The sequence below is a fragment of the Ranitomeya variabilis genome, chromosome 6 (assembly GCF_051348905.1).
Source record: "Ranitomeya variabilis isolate aRanVar5 chromosome 6, aRanVar5.hap1, whole genome shotgun sequence".
NCBI lineage: Eukaryota > Metazoa > Chordata > Amphibia > Anura > Dendrobatidae > Ranitomeya > Ranitomeya variabilis.
Window position 1 is genome coordinate 400321413 of NC_135237.1, and position 18711 is coordinate 400340123.

Consider the following 18711-nt stretch of genomic DNA (forward strand, 5'->3'; position numbering starts at 1 on the left):
GACCCGGCCGTCTGCGTGGTCCTTCAGACGAGGAGGGAGCCGTCTAACGGAACTCCCCCGACGCTGCTTCTGAGCAGCAGCCCCTGCCGTTCTCGCGGATACTGCACAGGCGGCATGCTTAGCCCAGGTATGTTCCCTTGAAGAAGTCCTGTCGTTCCCGCAGGAACAGGAAACCTAAACTGAGGAGGAGAGGCGGACCGCCCCCTTTTATTTCTCAATAGGTTTCCTGTTCCTGCGGGGCGGATCCCTCTCTCCAGTGGGGTGCTGTCGTGGCGAAGAGTAAAAGTGGTATTAAAAATGTCAGTTCGGCATGCAAAAAATAAGCCCTCACCCGACCCCAGATCACGAAAAATGGAGACGCTACGGGTATCGGAAAATGGCGTTTTTTCTAGCAAAGTTTTAAATTTTTTTTCACCACTTAGATAAAAAAATAACCTAGACATGTTTGGTGTATATGAACTCAATTACCTGGAGAATCATATCGGGTCAGTTTTAGCATTTAGTGCAGCTAGAAAAAAAAAAGCCAAACAAAAAACAAGTGTGGGAGTGCACTTTTTTTGCAATTTCACCACACTTGGAATTTTTTTCACGTTTTCTAGTACAAGACATGGTAAAACCAATGGTGTCTTTCAAAAGTACAACTCGTCCCGCAAAAAATAAGCCCTCACATGGCCATATTGACGGAAAAATAAAAAAAGTTATGTCTCTGGGAAGGAGGGGAGCGAAAAACTAAAATGCAAAAACGAAAAAGGGCTGCGTCTTGAAGGGGTTAAAATCACAGTAGAATCATCCATGGACAGACCTGTGAGGAGGTTAGCTTTCTGCGTGACCATGGGTAATCAACTTTTCCATAAGTTGGGTCATACCAATTTCTGAGGACCATTCTTCCAAAGATGGGGCAAATTGATGATTTCCAGTGACATGGAATGTCCACTACTTTTTCATTGATCAATGTCAGGGTCCAACATCTGGCACAACCGCCATTCAGCTGTTCTCTCAGCGGCTGCCAGCCAGAACTGCTTTATTGTGGAGCTGTTCAGCCTTCAGTATTCAAATCAATAGAAGATGAATGTGCAGCACCCTGTTGCGGCCACTACCAGAAGACGGCCAGCTCCGCAATTGAGTATTTCCAGCCGGCGGCCGCCAACAATGATAACAGCTGATCGGTGCATGTGTTGGGCGTTACACCCTGAGAGATCACACATACCTAAGGATAGGTCCATGAACGTAGTGGACAACTTCTAGTACTTTGAGGAGTCTCATCCCTCTACTAATTTATCAAAGGCTAGATAGATTTGCACAAGTGTATTTCATAGTCCATATACGATGTCTGGTCCGGCGCTGGGTCTCCTTACCCCAACTTACAGCCTCATATGGATTTATGATATTTCCATGTCAGTTTGTGGTTCAGTCATGACTCCTAAACCATATTACAATGGTGAACAATAGCATACGTAATTTTATATTCTCATTGTGTGTATAGAAGTAAATATTTGGACAATTTATAATAGATGCTAATACAAAGTAATAGCAACCTATTAAAAAAGAAAAAAACTTAAATGCATGCAAGAAATCTTAGACTACAAAACATGATTAGGGTGACTAATTTGTAATTCTGAATCTCCTCATAGGTGGTAGGCTCTTGTGAGCAGGGCCCTCACCTCACTTCATCCTATGCGATTTGTGGAGCGGCGTTCTTCTGTCTGTCTATGTACCCTCTGAAATGTAGAGTGCTACAGAATATGTGAAGTATTCAGATAAACCTTCAAGACCAATCGGCCTACGGTTTGTCTGGCTCTGTTGTAACCATCATGTGCCAGATTAAAGCAAAGTCGTTATTTTTTTTTATTATTTCTGTTCTTATAGATATGAATATGGGCCTAAAGCTTTCCCATCAAAATGTAATCATGGTAGATCCTCCCATTTAATATTTTATTATGACGAATAAAACAAGTACCGTAAAGAGAAGACAGGTAGTTGCTTGGAAATAGATGACCTCGGTTAATAGCCTTTTTTCCCCCCTGTTCTGACTCATACCAGGCAGTCGTTGAGTGATTCACATACGGCACAACCTTTGTGGCAACATATGAGAACGATGCGCCTAGGAAGCAGAAGTGTATCACACACTAGCCAACTCATTCTCTTTTGAGTAACCATATATTTGCAGGTGGGAAGGGAGGTGGTTTATGAATTATCAAAAGGCAAGTGGTCCATGTCCTTTGAACCCACTCTAGGTTTTGGATTCAGAAACTTCATCAATAAGGCTACTTTCACACATCAGGTTTTCGCCGTCAGGCTCAATCCGGCTAATTTTCAAAAAACCGGATCCGGCGAGTGTTGCCGCCGGATGCGTTTTTCTTCCCCATAGACTTGTATTAGTGCCGGATGATTTTGCATTTTGTCCGATTTTCGCCGGATCCAGTATATCTGCCTTTTCCGGAAAAAAACGTCCATAGCAACGTTTGTCTCCGGCGAAAAAGCGCTTCCAGCTGTTTGCTGGAATGGAAGCAGGAAGGTGCCGGATCCAGAAAATGACGGATTCCGATTTTTAAAACTGAGCATGCTCAATTTTTTTTTATCCAGTTTTCTGGATATGCTAGTCGGATCTGTCAAAAAAACAGATCCGTCGCATCAGTTTTTCACAATCTGCGCCTGATCAGTTTTTTCCCCAACATTCGCCGGATTGTGCCTGATGCAAAAAACCTGATGTGTGAAAGTAGCCTAAGCTAGTGTAAAATCTGCACGTGAACGAGCAGCCTTAGGGTATGTGCACACGTTGCGGATTTTGCCGCAGCGGATTTTGAAAATCCGCAGTGCAAAACCACTGCGGTTTTCACTGCGGATTTTCACACGGTTTCCTCTGCACTTTCCTATTGGTGCAGGTTGAAAACCGCTGCGGAACCCGCAGAAAGTAGTGACATGCTACTTCTTTTCCGCAGCGCTTCCACACGGAATTTTCCGCAGCACGTGCACTGTGGTTTTTGTTTTCCATAGGTTAACATTGTATTGTACACCGCATGGAAAACTGCTGCGGATCCGCAGCAAAAACCGCAACGTGTGCACATAGCCTCATGCAGCCAAAGTTAATGACATTAACAAGACACTGACTTTATTAGCCACTTCAGTAGCTAAGAAGCCTATGTAGCACAGGAGCGCTGAAGGGTTTAATACACAGACTGGTGCACATTGAACAATTACATAATGGCACAGGCTGAGCACACAGACTGTTTGGCGTTTGCTAGGAGAACAGATATTTGCCTTTTAAGTCAAGTACAAAAATCAATTCAACAGTAGAATCTGAATTCAAGGCCCAGTGTGCAACAGCTTCCTCCTAATTGTACGGAACAGTAATCAGTACTCCTGTACAGGGCAGGAATGAGGCAAGTTATTGCAATATTTAATAAAATTAATTTTTGGTTTGAAATTAGGACTAGAAATTAAATAGCTAAAGAAAAAAAAAAGTTTTGGGGCTTTACAGAAAGCAAGAAGTTAGACTGGTGTGTAACCAATCATGCTGGGATTTTCCAAAAAGGGTCTGAAAAATAGGAACTTAAATGCAAATCTTTCACTTTCTGCCTGTTATGCTAACTATACTCCTACATCACGTGGCTAACAAAAAAAGGGAAAAACAAAAAAAAAAAAAACCACACCCCAAGATCAACTTCTAGTTAAAAAAAAAAAAAAAAAAAAAACACTACATCTTTGAGCATGCATGGTCTATAGTAATACATGTATACCAAGTTATATCCCAGTTCGTCTCCTTAGGTTGGTTTGCATATAAAGGAGTGGCCTGCCTTTCCTTGAGCTGGACATTATATTGATGTCTCCCTTGGCTGTATGTCCTCTAGCTGGGCTCCGTCCTTCTCAGCCCTTACCCACATGTCACTTGACAAACGGTAGGGTTTTAATATTAGAGTTAGGACCGTCTCCATTAGGGTATGTGCACACGATGCAGATTTAGGCTATGCGCACACGTTGCGGATTAGGCTTAGGAATTTCTGGTGCGGATTCTGTCTCTCCTGGCAGAAAACGCACCTGCGTTTTGTGCGGTTCCGCAGCGTTTTTGCTGCGGATTTGCTGCGTTTTTTACCCCTGCGGTTTTCTATAATGGAATGGGTACAAAAACGCTGCAGATTCACAAAAAAGTAGTGACATGCTACCTTTTTTTTAAACCACAGCGTTTCCGCAGTGGATTTTCCGCAAAGTGTGCACAGCATATTTTTTTTCTCATTGATTTACATTGTACTCTAAATCAATTGCGGATCTGCAGCGTTTCTGCACTGCAAAAAACGCTGCGGATCCGCAGAGAATCCGCAACGTGTGGGTGCAGATTTAGTGCAGTTCTGCAGCAGAAACGCTGCAGAACTGCACTGTGATTTACAGTACAATGTAAATCAATGTGGAAAAAAAAAAAGCTGTGCACATGGTGCAGAAAAATCTGCGCAGAAACGCTGCAGATTTCAAAGAAGTGCATGTCACTTCTTTTGTGCAGTTCTGCAGCGTTTCTGCACCCCTCCATTATAGAAATCCACAGTGGTAAAATACGCACAGAAAACGCACCTACGGATTCTGCCAGGAGATGCAGATTTAGTGCAGAAAATTCTGCACCACATTTCCTACGTGTGCACATAGCCTTAGGGTCTCCGTGACGTGGTGGGATGGTTTTCACACTTTTCTGCTCAAAATTATGTTAACCAAGTACCATATATTATTTTCAAGCACTATGCTGTTTATTTACTGCAGGGTATTTATTTTTCTGTCTTTGATTTTTGTTGTTTAATGGCCAGTGTGAACATGCTGCATGCATACAAATTTATATGCCCGTTCATTACTTTATTAATATATTATTATTATAAAAAACAAATCTATTTTTATATAGCGCTAACATATTCCGCAGTACTTTACACTCATTATCATGGCTGTCCCCGATGGGGCTCACAATCTAAATTCCCTATCAGTATGTCTTTAGTGTGGGAAGAAACCGGAGAACCAGGAGGAAACCCACGCAAACACGGAGAGAACATACAAACTCCTTGCAAATGTTGTCCTTGGTGGGATTTATCTAAGGCTGGGTTCACACTGCGTTAGCAGCAGCCCGTTCAGCACATACACTAACGGGCTGCTGTTAACGCAAGTGCCGACGTTACATCGCGCTAGCAGTGACGGACCCGGAAACGCTGCAGCCCGCGTCTCAGGGTCCGTCACTCATTGACGGCACATGGCTAGCGCACGCCCATTGTGGGCGTGCGCTAGCGATGCTTCAGAAATTCCATTCAATGGCAGCGTTAACGGACTACGTTACACCGCGTTATCCCGCAGTGTAACGTAGTCCATCTAATGGACGCCAAGAACGCAATGTGAACCTAGCCTAAGGGCAATGGTGGCAGTTACATGTATTCTTCATCACAATCTCATTCTACCAATTCATAGGAAACAAACCAAAAAGGAAACCATGTGGGTTTAGAAAAGTAATTTAAAAACAATCCATTTTTTTATGAAATAATCAACACCTATTTTTAGTTTCAAAAGGTGAATAAAAAACCCTGCTCAAACCCTACAAGCGTACCAGCTCAGGCTGTGCCATTTTCCAGGTAAATTACCAGACAACATACCGTAATTGAACCCATCATAATCAAGAGAATCCTGCAGGCGCCATTTGAATCTGTTCTTTTTACAGAACAGCAAAAATATTATTGGAAAACAGGTGTGGACAGTAACACCATCTGTTATCATGCAGAAATGTCTCCTGTATTAATGTATGCACATTTGGCAGAACCAACCCATTCACATGAATAACAGATTTTATTTTAAATTCTGCAGCAAATCAGACATACATCCAAGGGCTGCAAGCACATTTATTTTCCCAAACTTTATCAAAAGTTTAAAGGATAGGGTGACATGAGCACATGTCTAATAAGGTTCTACAAGTGCCATTAGTGACCCCAGCCCATTTAGGTTTAGCTACTGAGGGTCATACAGTTCTACAGCCCAGTGTTCTGCTTTAGAAAAATCCAAAAACTCTGCAGTCTTTTTTAAAGCCCCTGTACACATCAGGCTAAAGCCAACGATAAACAGGTTCCGCAGATGTTTACGATTGTGTGGGGGCGCCGGGAGACATGTTGACTACACATTAATAATTTCAGCCTGCCAATCCCATTCTCCTGTAGATAGGCGATGGCCAGAGAACACAGAAGCACTCGACCCATGTATTGGAGAGTCAGCTGAATGATTGGCTGAAGCATTGTTTGGATTTTGTAAAGCTGGCCATACACACTGAATGTCTGTCGGCCAAAGTGGTTTAAGGCTGGTTTCACACTTGCGTTTTGATCTGCAGCGTTTTAGCGCTAAAAAACGCATGCGTTTTTTTTCTATACTTAACATTAAAAAAGCATGCGTTTTTTAGCATGCGTTTTGACGCGTTTTCGGCAACGCATGCGTTTTGACGCGTGCGTTTAGTTGCAGAAATGCAACCTGTAGTAATTTCTAGCGGCGTTTTTTGGCCGCAAAAAAACGCATGCGTTTTTTCGCTGCAAAAAAATGTATTGCTGTCTATGTAAACGCATGCGTTTTTAAGGCTACGTTCACATTTGTGTTCTGCGCCGCAGCGTCGGGCGCTGCAGCGTCGCCGCATGCGTCATGCGCCCCTATATTTAACACGGGGGCGCATGGACATGCCTTGCACTTGCGTTTTGTGACGCATGCGTCAGGGCGCAGAGGACGCAGCAAGTTGCAGTTTTTTCTGCGCCCAAAACCATGCAAAAGTGGACGCATGCGTCACTAAACGCTGCGTTGTGCATGCGTTTACATTTGCGTTGTGCGTTGCGTCGCCGACGCTGAGGCGCACAACGTAAATGTGAACGTAGCCTAAGCACATGCGTTTGCATGCGTTTTTAAACGCATGCGTTTCTATAGAAAAACAAGAAAACCCTAACCCTTGGGTTACTAGGGATCCTAACCCTAAGGTTAGGATCCCTAGTAAGGATTAGGGTTAGGATCCCTAGGGTAACGGTTAGGGTTAGGATCCCTAGTAACCCTAGGAATCCTAACCCTAACCCTTAGGGTTAGGATCCCTAGGGTTATGGTTAGGGGTATGGTTAGGATCCCAAGGGTTATGGTTAGGATCACAAGGGTTAGGGGTAGGGTTTGGATCCCCAGGGTTATGGTTAGGGGTAGGGTTAGGGTTTGGATCCCTTTATCACCTTGATGGTGGGGGGGTGGCTTATCAGTGACCTGGTGACCAGGACATTCTTCTAATAAAAAGCTACCCCTAACCCTAGGGATCCTAACCCTAACTCTAGCTAATTCTATTAATAGTGGGTTTTCTAGTTGATTCACTATCTCCATCTACCCCCCACTCCCTGAAGATGGCTGGACCATCATTGTAAAAACATCATTGTAAATACACACCTGTGCTTTGTATCTCCCCCACCTCATTGTAAATTGTAAGCTCTCACGAGCAGGGTCGTCTTATTTTGCCTTATTACTGTATTGTTAACATTGTTACCCATGACTGTTGTGTTTGAAACTGTTAAACTGTAAAGCGCTGCGGAATATGTTGGCGCTATATAAATAAAGATTATTATTATTATTTTGATGATTGGCAGCTGTCACACACTTCTCAGCATGCGTTTCAAAAACGCAAACGCAGGAAAAAAACGCATGTAAACGTGTCAAAACGCCGCGTTTTCTGCATGCAAAAACGCATGCGTCTAAAAAAACGCAGTGTTTGCATGCGTTTTCACCACATGCGGTTTTTTTTTTTTTTTTTTAAACGCTGCAGATCAAAACGCAAGTGTGAAACCAGCCTAACACTTCATTAAGACTGGTGCTTGGCCTCTACCAGAAGTGTTACACCGAGCCATTTCTGGAGTGATTTACACCATTTTGACGAACTTGCTAGGCAGGCTTTGGTGTGCCCCATTCCTCCCCAGCTTTGACAGCCTTTGTAACGCTGGCTGGGACTGGCAAAAATGGTAAGGGTCAAAAAAAAAAAATTGTAACTTTTCAGCAATGTTTTAAGACAGAATTCTGTAGTAAACGCCTTAATCAGCCCCAAGTCTGCTCATTTTAGTCTCCTTGTGATTGGTTACTGATGGTGAAGGGGGGGGAGGAAACTTATGAATCACAACTTAAACAAATCCAGTTAATGTTGGATACCGAGTAAGACTACCATGAAATATTACATCTGTTTTATTTATTTTTTTTTAATTAGAATTATTGAAGACGGCTCTTTTGTAGCTATTGCTGTTACATACATGCTATAGCGCCCTCTAATGTTTCCCTCTTGGAACATCCGGCAGGTGCTGGTTGAGCTCTGTCCTATCCTACACAGACGGATAGTGATACCCGCTATGATACAGGAAGCCAAAAAGATTTAGCACCATAAAGAGACTTATGAGCGCTGGATATATTGGGTGCAAATTTTCCAACGAAACTGCTGGTGGCGCCTTAAGTATGTAATAGTATCTAGAACCAGGATCATTTTTCTTTTAAAGGAACTTGATACACATATAGACAGCATGTTATAAGGCAGATTAGCAGAGTGATATATACGGTAGTTAAGGTGGGAAAAATACCGGAATACTTTCTATTTCACTCATGTCAATTCCTACTATGCTTAGAGTCATATGGGCTGTCCTTGGTGAGGTCTCAAGAGGAAGGCTGCCCGTCACCGACTAGGACCACTCACTGGACTTAAGCATAGAAAGAAAAGCAATTGATGCTAATAAAGACACAAGTTCCACTGAAAGCGTTCCCACAAACCTTTACATCAGCCTGTTCAGCTCCTTCTGCCATTTACCATATTGGCCACAAGTAGGACTTGAGTAAAGTGACATTTGTAAGATGTAACACAAATGTAATCCACACCAGACGCACAATACTACCATTACACGTCCAGCAATGTATACAAAGTGATCCATTCCATTATAGCACTGGAGACCGCACAAAACTATTATCTTGCATTTATGTCTATAACACGGCAAAAGTGAATATGACACCTGTAGCCGTCTTCTAAGTAAGTTTATGCCAACACGTCAACGCATTTCTTCACCAACTGGTGACGACACATGAAAGCTGAACAGCAATGGCTCCTGTTCTGAACATCGCGCCTCACTACATTTTCAAATCTAATGGTTATGCTGTAATCCCGAAGCCATAACCATCTTAACACCCCATAATAAAGATATATTTGAGTGCTTATGCCAAGTATTGAAACTGGCAGGTCACAAATCAGTAGAAAGAACTGTCAAGACCTGGCTCTGTACAATAGCTTCATCCACGAGGAACATGACTAAAGTCCTGCATGAACCACTCCATTGTGGGAATCATCTACAGTATCCCTCCATAGCTGGGAGCACAGCAGTAATGCCTTGTGTATAATAATATCAGAACAATTGTGGTTTTAGCGTGCGTTCTTTCTATAATGGCATTGACCAATGACTAAGTGTAGATCTGCCACTTTGCACAATAAATCTAATCAGTCTGTGTGTGGTCTACACTTTAATTACAGGCCTTAAATGAATTACTGTTATGCTGCATAAACCAGATGTCCAACATACGTCTCAGCAGAAATGGTTCATTTATGTTCATTCTTTGTAAAATTATGAAGGGTCTTTGCAGAACGAGCTTTCACTTTCCTGCTCTGATCATCAGCGAGGTCATAGTCCTTAGAGAACAAGGCGGATTACAGACTGCAGCGTGGGAGGAAGATATCAGGTCGTGTACATTGACCATAAAGTAATGACCCCCCTTGAACTTTCATTTTTTTTAACGTGCAACATTGAATTTAATGTGAAAATTATATATATATATATATATATATATATATATATATATATATATATATATATATATATATATATATATATATATATATATAGTGTGTTTAAATCAAAATTGTGTTTTTGTAGTACAAATTGTTGAATTTTGTGCCACTTTCTGATGTTATATTAGTAAAAAAAAAAACAAAAAAAAACTGTGGGACCAATGCAGAAGAACAAAGTGTATGTTCACTATTTTAGGTTCATGAGTTACTCAGATGTTGTATATTTAAGGTAAACCCACGGAAGTGTGACAAGCAGTTTTTGGAGCTCACAAACGTATGAATGAAGAGTCTCGTATGTAAGGCCATCTCTCCTTTGACCACAACATGTGATGAGATCCACATTTATCATGAGTTTATGGCATATGTGGCAAAGCCATTAATTCAGGTCATTAATAAGTTCGCTTTATTACAAGTATTACACAACTATATGAAAAGATTTCCTAGACTCACTTGTAAATTTCTTGATATATCTTTTTATGAACATTCATAAATTAACATGCATCTCTTCAGAGGGGTTGTCCAGGTTTGTGATGAAAGCATGCAGTCATCATGTGACTTGAATCCACACGCCATCTGCATGGCGTTGCTCAATACAAGGGACATGAGTGAGGGAACGCACACACACACCTAATCGTAATGTGGAGAGAAGTACATATCAAATACTTGGTCACGTGACTGCCCGCTATCTCCATCGGCAGCGGAGAATCCAAATGTCTGCCATCGCAAACCTGGAAAACCCCATTAAGGCACAGCTCATATTAAAATAGGATGAACCCTAAATAATTCAATGCCAATATTGCTCAATCACCCTTTATCCACACTCAATAGACAAGTGGTGCGGAGATCCAAGTTGAATGAGGCCCAACTCCTAGCATCAGTGAGTGATTTTTCACTGCAATTATTCAGGTTTGACCAGGGTTTTTGATCAGAGTGTCAGATTTTAACAGTTTAATCAGTTCTTTTGGATGAAGGGGACGGTGGAGAACGGCATTTGCGTGCTATCTGATGTCAAAGATCCATAGACTTGCATTGGCAATTTTGAGCAAACACCTGTATCAATATTGGTCAAGTCTCTGCTTTGTGATGACCACTCAGGAAAAAAAAAAAAAAACCTCATACATGGAAAACACCACATAGGCTGTCATAGGTACCAGAGCTGCTCAAAACTGGGCTAGCTCTGGTGTCAATCATGGTCAGCTTTCATTGGTGATATACAGTAGCTAGGTCCAAGCGATGAACATCCATAGACGACCTACCAGTCACGATTAAGACATAATAGGATGCCAAATACTCAAATTTGGATCACAGTTGTGTCATTATTAAACAGCTATTTTAAGAATAAATATTCAGCCCCCTCATTTATCTATTTTCCTATGGTGTGCCCACAGTCTGGAAAGGCAGCATAATGAGTGCAGCTCACCTGTGCTGCGTCTATTTAAAGTTGTGGAAACTCATCCGCGGTGCGGGTTTACAAGTCGCAGCATGTTAATATTTGTGCGGAGACGACGTTTCCATAATGGAATGGATTTGATGCAGTAAATCTGCAGGTGTTCAATGTACACATGCAGATTTAACACAGTGAAAATATGTTTTGTCCAAAGCGCTACCATTTCCTGATCGTGGGCACGTACCTCAATACTAAGATACTTACGGTAATTTTTATTTTTCTAATCTATATTCTGTAAGCGATTATGGAGGCAGTCATCTTTCCTGAGATATGATCTCTGCAGAACTGGGGAAGTGTCAGTCTATCATGATGCTTAATAAAGTGAAAACTGAGAACTTCAGGATTATAATTTTAAAACAAGTTTATGACAGAATACAAGGCAGGGGCCTCATGTACTGGTCTCCGATCAGCACTGTGGGTTTCTTTTTTAATAACCAAAAACCATCTGAACACCCTTTTTTGGAAGCCTCCTATGGAGTGATGAGTGGGGGACCAGGACAGTGTGAGCTCAACCACCAAAACTAGGAAAGAAGCTCAAGCAGTATATTGTGACAAAACATTTCCAGCTGACATCAGTTTTCTATTATGGTGTTGCTGACTACTACATCCAAGTTCCTATTAGCTTGTTTCCTTCTGAATTGCAGTGTTAATGTAGAGGGGAAATTACAGTGAGATGCTTTCTAGATGAAGCACTTAAAGGAAATCTGCAGGTTTTTACTATGTAATCTTAAGATAGCAGGAGATCGAGGCTGAAACACCTCAGGGGTGTGTCACTTGTCAGTGGGTGCTGTTTACTAACTGAAGGATTTATCACTAAGATTAAAATTGCTGGACTTGTCCAACAACTAAGCACCCCACTGCCTATGGACTTTGTACATGTGGAGCCTGGTGTGGGCAGGGTTAGCTTTCTCAGCTCTGCTTCATTCTAATTCTAAACCCTGTGTGAGAAAAGCTACACCCAATAAACTAAGTGATACATCACTGGATTCAACTTCTCTTTTCCTATATCATGCTGCTCTCAGATGAGTTAGCAAACCCTTGCTGACAGATTCCATTTAAAACCGTACATTAAAATAAAAAATATATTTTTAAATGGTTATTTTAAAAACCATAATTCACCCCCAACATACAAGTGGGGAAGAAAAAAAAAAAAAAAAAAAAAAAAAAAAGAAATCCCCATCGGTAATGCCTCACATAGAAGTCGGGGGGGGGGGGGGGTTACGTTTGAATATCAGATTTTCATCAGCGTGTCATTAATATTTTTCAATGATGAGAAGGAAAAAAAAAAAAAAAACGTTTCTCCACCTTCTATCAGTGAAAAAACAAACAGCAAATGCATCCGGATGCAGTCTTTTTTTTTTTCCCCCCCCCCTTTTCACTGACCCATAGACTTGCATTGCCAATTTTAAGCTGACATGTCTCTGAATTCAAGTAGACCCCTCGGTCCAAGGAAAGATGCGGCATGCGAGCAGCCACATAGACTGATAAGAACAAGTGCTATCCATAACACAAACAGCACTTGTATGTGAAAAACTGAAGTGTGAATGAGCCCTAAAGACTATTCCTACAAGAGACTTCGCGTCGTTCAGTCCCAACATGATCGGTGGCTTCCTAGAAGTTCCTACAGATCCTTTACCCTAATGGCAGGCTATAATGTCACAATGAGACCACAACGCAAGACACTGAAATTAATCAGAAGATCTTGCAGCTTTGACAAAATGAGTACTGTGCAGAATTAAAGCGTTTTCTAGGATATTTTTTTCCTGCAGCTGAAGCCCTGTGGGTGAGAGAAAACTCACCTTTTCCCAACTCCATTGCCTTCCTGTGACTGCTCCGGGCTGCAGAGGTGATGTCAGGTGTATGTGACCAATGCAGCCAGTCACTGGGCTCAACAGCTTGTGATGCCTACATCCAGCTCTTACACCCCCAAAAAAACAAACCCAAAACATAATTACCTCATCAATGCACCCCACTTACTACTTCTCATTCGGACACTACCTGGTGACCACTGCAGCAAACCAGTAGCTGAGATGATTGTCTACTCCAGCCATTATGTTAGGTCTTCATTGCTGCAGGAGCTAAGTAGAGACCAGCTGGGGACCGGGGAACATTAGAATGAGAGTTAAGAGGATTGATGAGGTAAATAGCATTTTTTTTTTTTTAAACAATTCTGAAAATTAAAAATAGAATCTATGTATTATGTAGATCACACAAGCTGCTTAGCACAGCGATCGGCTGCAGCGGTCCCATGGGCTGAAGACACAATATCACTACTGAAACCTGTCAACCAAGTCTGCAAATGTTAGTTGCAGTACCTCTGAAGTGCTGGCGATGGTAATGTACACGTCTCGCCAGTTCCACAGACGCCTAGTTCTGTACCACTGATTGCCAGCCAAGTCATTCTATATCACCAGCACCAGGCATCACTGGTGGGTCCACGTCTGCCCAGGACAAGAATTCGCCATTGTCCCACTGTTCACAAACAGGAGTTTCTCTTTTCTCCTATCCAACAGATCCCAGACTCATTAGCTTAGTATAAGTTTATGGTCTGTTGATGCCATGTAGCGATCTGCATAAATACATTGTGTCTATAGAGGTCACGGAACCAGTGTCAAACTTTCCTTCTCCATGGACATGGCACAATATCTTGCCTGCATGGTACACAGAGGACAGCCTTACACCATGAGGATAGTTATCTGCAGCAGTAATCAACGTTTAGTACTGAACTTCTGCCACAGATTGTGTTCCAGAGTAACCATCTTAAAATATTTTGTGCAGCATGGAGCTATGAAAGTCACTTTTAGACCTCATTCAAGCGTCCATTTTTAAATATGTACATGAAGAAAATGGCACTAGTGTCAGTGTATGGTCCACATATCCATTTTTACCATCAGTTTGTTTTGCAAGTTATCAATCGTTTGCAATGATAAAATACAGACAGTACATTGACGCCATCTGTGTGCTGTACATGCTTTTCATGGACTTATAAGATTTGTAGACAGGCATGTCCAAGTTTTGCACGACCAAATGACATGAATAGCGCCATAGATAGCAGTTGTGTGTTCTATGCATGGGAAAAAAAATGGCAGGTAGTAGAGGCCTTTTAAGAGGATTGGTCTTCACCCTGTAAAATGAAAATGCAAGCGGCCTCCAAGCCTCTGCTTCTCCCCTATCCACTTCCCTGAAGTTAGGACATTCATGAGGAGGACAGATGATTGCAGTAGAACGGTCAGCACCTGTCTCCTCCTCTGTGCTGATCAGTAAGGTCTCCTGCAGCCCTTCATCTTCAGGGCTAGTGAGACACAGGCGCTGAGCTCACCCATCACTGCCATCATCTGTACTCCAAACGTACAATCTGATATCAATGCAGCCGAAGGAAGGAAAACCTGCTATGGAGATGCAGTGCTTCCCCCAGGAATGAAGACAAAATCCACCCAAAGGGATTTCAAAAGTTTCATGTACAATATATAAGAGAAATTATTTTAGGAAACACATGGCTGATGTGGCAGATCGGCGATGTGTGAACATCTCTTTAGTGCATGTTTACAAGGTGCTTTTTTGTTTTGCAGTTTTTCCCAACATAGAAGAAAAAAATTGAAAAAAAAAAAGCACTGCTAGCATGAAAAACGCCATACATTAGCTTTTCATGCATTAATAGGTCAGAAAAAAAAATTCTTAAGTCAGGCATTCACAATCCTTGTCTTCTGATGAACCAAAGAGCCATTGCAAAAAAAAAACAAAAAAAAAAAAAAACACGTGCAACAAGTTGACTTTGGGCCTAGCCATTATCTTGTGCAGAGGCGATGGCCATCGTGCACATACGACACTGGGGATGTGACCTCCGTCAGACAAGATTTCTTAGAAAGCCACGGGTTGTGCCAAGTGTATTATGCAGCTCGTGCCGTCCTGATACATTGGGCACAATCTGCTCTAGATACGCACGCCGCCTCCTTTATGGGGCACTATTGATAAAATGAGCCAAAAGGAATTTTCTGGAGCTTTACACTGGGAGAAAATAGAACTAAAGCCCAAGAAATAAAAACACTGCAATAACACATAAGAATATAAACGACATCATATCCATATTGCCAGTCCGGACATCGGGAGCACAGCTTCAGCTTCGATACAATGAACCAGGCTGTGATATAGATCGGCCACGTTAAAGAATTTCTGATACTTCAACCAAGTCAGACTAAGCATGAGGAGGCGGTAAATACGAAGTGGCATCACACACGGCAGCGGGCACACAGGGGTATGCAGCCTGCATCTTGGTACCCAGGAGCATGAGGCATGGGCACTGGGCACACCCCCTCCATGGAGCCCATGCATACTTAATAAACTCATGGCAGCAGCTCGGTGCCCAGTCCCCACAGCAGCAGCCATCCTGGCACTGAGGAGGAGGAGGTGCTCACCACAGATGTGCCTGGCATCACAGGGCAGATGTGGCTGGCATCACAGGGCAGATGTGGCTGGCATCACAGGGCAGATGTGGCTTTCCCAGCACACACAATTAAACTTGGGCCTCTGTCACTTTTCTGCCAGCAGCTCCTCCCCGACTCCCAGAAAAGCTCCAGCTGCAGCCCAGTGACTGGGCACTGCCCCCACACCAGTGCAGCAGCAGGCATAGTGGTGGTGCGGTGCCTGGCTCTCATGCAGAGGAGATGGAAGGCTCTTACCTCCCCCTGCAGTGTCTGCACACAGGCTCCGCGTCTGGGACCAGCACTCTCCTCCTGCCTCTGTCTGCAGCCAGTCTAGCTCGCACTCTGACAGCCGGAGAGAGGAGACAAGTTCTAGAGGGAGGTGTGAGGGGGGAAGGGAAATGCTTCCTGCCCAGCCCTGACTGGCGGATCCACAGCCCACACTGACACCTACCGGCCGGATGTGTGAGTGCAGTCCCAGTGCATCCTATGGAGGGAGGCAGGGAGGGAGCAGGTACCTCGTTATCCCAAATTGGCCCTACTTTCACTCAGCTGCAGTCATTGCTGCGGGGTTAATGACGTGTTATTAGGTGAAGCTGCCACCACCATTGCAGCTATTATGAAACTGAGGGTATGTGCACACGTCAGGATTTCTTCAGGAATTTTAGCGTTTTTTTTGCGGAATTCCCCTATAAAAACGCTATAATTCTGCACAAAAAACGCTTACATTATGCATCCTATCATTTAGAATGCATTCTGCATTTTTTGTGCAGATGTTGCGTTTTTTTCCGCCAAAAAAACGTAATCTGCAAAAAGAATGAACTTGTTTATTCTTTTTGCAGATTTTTTGCGGATTTCCCTTGATTTTGGACTGTGTCAGGAGAAAAACGCAAAAAATCCGCAAATTTTCCGCAGAAAAAAAAAAGTGTCAAAAACGCGCAAAAAACGCATGCGGATTTCTGGCACAAATTTCCGGATTTTTGTCAGGAAAATTTCTGCAAGAAATCCTGACGTGTGCACATACCCTAAAACTCTCAACAGCCCCTGACACCTGTGTGGTTTAGGAATGCTGGGAGTTGTAGTTTCACAAACCAGTGAAGTGCCTAAGGTTTGTAGCCAAAATTCATGCAGTGTTAGGACTAAAGGGGAGCAGTATGTGGCACAGGGATGCAGGGAATATGGAGACTCCTTATGTAATGCATGGCTTCCTATTGACTGTGACAGAAAAAGTGGGATCCAAATGGCAGCGTGATGTGCAGTGTGTGACCCCAGCGCTAAACCTCCAACTACCACGGGTCTGTCATAGAACTGGTCTTCTCTTAGGGGCCAAAGGGACTCATTGGGCCCCCGAACTCCAGGGCCTGGATCTGACTGCAAACCCTGTACCTGGTATCGCCCCTGGCTGGTATACTTAGGCCATGACGCAGGTTGTGTGGGCAGTGATTGCTGTATGCGACTCCGACATGGCAGCATTCACGTGTACCATGCTGCAACATAGCTGTGGCATACAACCATCTTCAGCCACACAATCTGTGCCACGGTCTATGTTATTATTTATTATTAAAGCGTCATTTATTCCATGGCGCATTACATGTGAGATGTCATATAGCCCCAGCCTTAAAGGGAACCTGTCATCTGAATTTGGCGGGACCGGTTTTGGGTCATATGGGCGGGGTTTTCGGGTGTTTGATTCACCCTTTCCTTACCCGCTGGCTGCATGCTTTAATCAGCTTAGGTATCATTTAGGCCAAGGGTGCACGATCTGCAGCCGGGGGTCACATGCAGCCCACAATGATATTCTGTGTGCCCCAATCATATGCACAGGTTGACTGACAGGTTAGCTATACGTGAGCAGTAGTGGCAGCAGCTGAGGGGCAGGGACTGGCAAGTACTAATGGCGCCCTGTGTAGAGTGTAGACATCTCTCATACTTCAGGACAATGGGGTCTCGAGATCAGTGTGGCTTCAGAAAAGAGTATATGAATTAGACAAGTGTCATCCGTGTCTGTGCTCGTCCCACTGTAGTTTATGGGAGTTCTGAATCATTAGGCATGAAACAAAAAAAAATGATCTATTGTAGAGAGCCATGTGCATGCATCACCTCTTCCTCTTTAGGGCCTGTTCACACAGATTTTATGAGGATTTAGAAGATGATTTTATTGCAAATCTACATTGAAATGCTTCAAACAGTTTTAGAATTAGCTTCATATTAGTTTTAATGCAAAATGTTCAAAACCACATGAAAAAAACAGTACTGTGTGCACTGAAGGAGCTTCTCTCATTAAAATCAGTCTGACACTTAGGCCGGGATCACTCATACGCGAGATACGGCCGAGTCTCGCAGGTAAAAACCCAGCTCTAGCGCCGGCACTCCAGAGCGGAGCATGCAGCTCCATGTATTGCTATGCGGCTGCACGCTCTGCTCCGGAGTGCCGGCGCCAGAGCTGGGTTTTTACCTGCTAGACTCGGCTGTATGTGATCCCGGCATTATTCAGAGAGTATTTGACACAGGTTTTGATGGGGATTTAAGAGCAGACTCTTTTTCTAAATCCTCGTAAACTAAAACTCCGTGTATACATACCATTAGGCCGGCCTCACACTCAGCGTATGTAAATACGGTCCGTTTTTTTACGGCCGTAATACGCAGAAAAGTCCCCAAAATAGTGATCCGTATGTCATCCGTAGGCAGGGTGTGTCAGCGTATTTTGCGCATGGCATCCTCCATATGTAATCCGTATGGCATCGGTACTGCGATATTTTCTCGCAGGCTTGCAAAACCGACATCTAATGGATTTATGTGCTCAAATGTTCGTTAAAACATATATACAGTATATATATATATATATATATATATATATATATATATATATATATGTCATTGATACACATATATATATATATATTCTGTATTTATATTTAATTCAGCGTGATATATGTGAAAAGCCGGTAATTCAATTGCCGGCTTTTCATTTCTCCTTCACAAACCCGACAGGATATGAGACATGGTTTACATACAGTAAA

The 18711-nt window shown here is 42.9% G+C and overlaps 2 protein-coding genes across 6 annotated transcripts in view; both read right to left on the reverse strand.

The window, feature by feature from the left end:
- The window catches only part of LDLRAD4 (low density lipoprotein receptor class A domain containing 4), a 465509-nt gene extending 449304 nt beyond the window's left edge, over nucleotides 1–16205 (reverse strand). For 2 of the 5 annotated variants that reach the window (XM_077270139.1, XM_077270138.1), the window contains exon 1: nucleotides 15950–16094. The gene's annotated coding sequence lies outside the window, so the exon portion shown is untranslated. Of the gene's footprint in view, nucleotides 1–15949 lie in introns of all 5 variants that reach the window. The other 3 variants (XM_077270140.1, XM_077270137.1, XM_077270143.1) reach the window with 3 other exon arrangements.
- Nucleotides 1–18711, reverse strand: part of LOC143783289 (uncharacterized) — a 72656-nt gene that overhangs the window by 39897 nt on the left and 14048 nt on the right. The window lies entirely within an intron of this gene.